Genomic DNA, 4,207 nt, shown 5'->3' on the forward strand with positions numbered 1-4,207 from the left:
GGTGTGGTTAAAACGGTGAGTAGGTTTATGAACACTTTGAGAGAAGCCAATAGAATCTAAAAGAGAGATAAACGCAGTGCTAAGGCTATCATTATCATCGTCCACGTGAATATTAAAATCCCCTACAATAATAACTTTGTCCGTTTGTTTTAGCACTAAGTTTGACAGAAACTCTGCAAATTCGGATAAAAATTCAGAGTATGGACCAGGTGCTCAGTACACTATAACAAATAGGATTGGTTGCATTGATTTCCAACTTGGGTGTGACAGACTAAGAACAAGACTTTCAAATGAGTTATAATTTAGTTTAGGTTTAGAGCTGATTAGTAGACTAGAATCGAAGATGGCTGCAACTCCACCTCCTCGGCCTGTGCCTCGAGGAATGTGAGTATTAATATGACTGGGGGGGGTGGATTCATTTAGACTAACATATTCTCCATCACCCAGCCAGGTTTCAGTAAGACAAAATAGATCAATATTAGAATCTGATATTAATTCATTTACTAGTACACCTTTAGAAGAGAGAGATCTGATGTTTAAGAGTCCACATTTAATTCTCCTATTCTTTTGCACTATTGCACTTGTGGTTTTAATTGTTATGAGGTTTTCATGCACAGCTCCTCCACTGTTTACTTTGGATTTAAATAATTTTAATGGTCGGGGGGCAGACACCGTCACTATGGGGTTTTTACTAGGTAAAACCTGGAACAAAGGAGCAGAGAAGTGTGTTACACTGGGACTCTGCCTCCTGGTCCCAACTATGGACTGTCAAGGATCAGGTCCACTAATAAACCTGTCAAGGTTTCTGGAAATGAGAGCTGCTCCATCCCAAGTGGGATGAATGCCGTCTCTCCGAATCAGACCAGGTCTTCCCCAGAAAGACTGCCAGTGATCCACAAAGCCCACATCATTATCTGGACACCACCTCGATAGCCAGCGGCGAAATGACGACATGCGGCTATACATGTCATCGCTGGTGAGATATAGCAGTGGTCCAGAGAAAACTACGTTGTCCGACATTGACTTCGCGTATTTACACACCGATTCAACATTAATCTTCGTAACCTCCGATTGCCGTAACCGGGAGTCATTAACGCCAACGTGAATAACAATCTTGCTGTATTTACGTTTATCCTTAGCCAACAATTTCAGATAAGACTCAACGTCGCCCGCTCTAGCCCCCGGGATGCACTTAACTATGGCTGCCAGCTTCACTAACTTCACGTTTCTCAAAATGGAGCTACCGATAACCAGAGTTGGTTTCTCAGCGGGTGTGTTGCTGAGTGGGGAAAATCTGTTAGAAACGCTAACAGGCTGGTGGCGGTCCGACGCCTTGGAAAGATTACGACTGTCTCGTCCTCGCACAGTCACCCAGGCACTATGACCTGGCTGCCCAGGAGATGCCGGGGGACGGCTACCAGACGCTAACTCAGGCCGGCCCGCGCCGACTACCGAGGGGGGGTTAGCTACAGTAACTAACGACTGATCTGTCATGGTGCGGAAACGGACTTCTAACTCACTAAACCTCGCCTCCATGTCCAAAAATAAACTACACTTGTTACACACGCCATTGCCGTTGAAGAATGCAGAGGAGTAACTAAACATCTCACACATCGAGCAGGAGAAAGTCGGAGAAGGGGCCGACATAACTAACTGCTAGGCTAAAGTCGCTAGCAGCTAAGCTAAAGTACGGTAGCGTTAGCTACCAAGCGTAAAAACAGCTGTTATTTAACAAAAGTCGCAAAAAAAAAAAAAGAGAAGATATGTGAGTGCTTAGGCAGAACTGCTATAAGAATAAGAGTTTAGCGGACAGTTAGCCGCTGTAATAGCAAATCTAGCAAACTGAACTGGTATTTAGTGAGCAGCAGAGCTACCAACACGCAACCAACACACAGGCACAGGAAACGGAAATGAGTCAGGTACGCTTACCGTCATATCCCACATCTTAATCAGAAAATGCTACATTCAGAAAAAGGCCTTATTAGGAATACACAACCCGAACATGCTGTTTCCATGACCTGCATCGGGTAAACAGCATTAGAATTTGGCTACACCTGCCTCATCCTTTTTTTGTGATTCAAAATTACTTAATAACAATTTCATTTTGTAACCAACATACAAAACATACAACTCACAACATTAACATACCACCCACAAAAAATCAAAAAGATGACACAGCAACTACAATATTTAAAATCATTCCACAAAATACTTATACACAAATACAGTAACTAGTTACTCCAAAAAGTAACTAAATTAGATACTCAGTTACAAATTATAAAAGTAACTAGTTAGTCAACTAGTTACTTCAGAAAGTAACTAATACTTTACTTTCAAGTACATTTTTAAATGCTCAAATGTGACCCCACCTCCCCCCTCTTTAACGGAATAAAAAACATGCGCATGTTCAGTTATTCATGATAAATCTAAATATTAGAATAAAATGGACTTTTAATACAATAAATTATTAACATAAACTGTGCACACATCTAAACTCTTTTAATGTTACTGTGGGACAAAGTGAGACTAGCCTCCAATCAGATGCCATATATGTAGATATTAATAACAACATAGATGTTTTGGAGCTTTTACTATTCATTGCCCTTCAACAGGCCACAGCCTCCCACCCCCCCCGTCCCACCCATTTTAGAACGTTGTTGTTGAAGCCATTACACTTGTTGTGTTGTGTTTCATACTTCATCACATTCATGTAATTTATAATCACGCTGACACCTATATACCAAAAGATGTCAATCATAATTACTGTTGATCATGTTGACATCGCTGGGACAGGTGTGTTTGACTTGAGAACTGAAGGGCAAACTATTTATCAACCGCAAACGGTTTTCTTTCTGTTTAAGATAAGTTTTATTCATGTTGATGTTATGCAATAAAGGAACGAATCATTGTGACACTACAAAAGAATGCACACTGATTTACTGAGCACTCCTACATTTGTAGAACATGGCTCGGTTAACCCTTGTCTTATGAACACGTTTTCAGGCACTGTTTTTAAATTGTCTGACCTCAGTGACCTGCAGCAATTACATCTCCTGACCTGGGCTTTTGTTCACGTCCACACTTGTTTAGTTTATGCTAACACTTCCACAGCCGGCGGTGGTCGGGTCAAATGCTCTGACAAACCAATCTGGATTAACTGAGAATGAGGAGAGGCTTTAGAAAGCAAAGAGGTGGAGAGGCCACGTCTACCTCTGCCTGAGCAGACATTATTAAAGCATGCCATGTTTTGGATGGTGAAACATGTTTACCTCCCTTCTACATCCATATCCACACCTGACACTGCTGCTGTTATCTGGTCGCAGATACAGGACTCTGAGGTGAAGAAGGACTCACTCTGGCAGAAGTCTTGTTGCCTCTGCCAGAACACTGCTGAAAAAACTATCTTGCGGACTTTGTATAGGTCCAGTGTCATCGTCATAAATGTGGTCTTTATGTTTGATGTATTTGTCCGTGTATATTGGAATGTGCATGAACCAGACTAAAAAACGTCTCCCTCATGGGACAATAAATATCTATATGTTTCTCTACCTGTCTGTCTCTCTACCTGTCTGTCTTTCTGTCTAACTTCCGAGCAGCCATTTGTTACCGTTCAGTTTACTTTGGTATGAAAATGACCCGGTAGAGACTTTAACGTGTTGTCGTTGTTGCGGGTTCTATTCTAGTTCAAAAGGGGTTGTTGTTATGTGCCGTAGAAATCAAGGTAAATCAATGGAAATCAATGGAAATAAATGGCTGCTTTGATGCTTGGAACAAGCACTTAAAATCTGGAACACAATGGTACGAACTGGAAAATTGTCAGCAAGAATGTAAAGTATATGTGGTTTGCAATTATGCAAGATTTATTTGTGTACCACATTTCATACACAAAGTGCTTTGCATTAAAAACATAAAAGTAGAAGATGTTGAGATGGTTCATGAAATACAATCATTTGTCCTTGATACCCTTGAAGAAGTGCATTATTTTTTTTAAATACTAGTGAGATATGCTCATTTTAGTTAAAGTGACAGAGAGATAAATTTCCTTTTTTCATATACAGTGGTGTGAAAAAGTGTTTGCCCCCTTCCTCATTTCCTGTTCCTTTGCATGTTTGTCACACTTAAGAGTTTCGGAACATCAAACCAATTTAAACAATAGTCAAGGACAACAAAAGTAAACACAAAATGCAATTTGTAAATGAAGGTGTTT

Source organism: Etheostoma cragini, chromosome 7 (assembly GCF_013103735.1).
Source record: "Etheostoma cragini isolate CJK2018 chromosome 7, CSU_Ecrag_1.0, whole genome shotgun sequence".
In the NCBI taxonomy this organism is placed as follows: Eukaryota; Metazoa; Chordata; class Actinopteri; order Perciformes; family Percidae; genus Etheostoma; species Etheostoma cragini.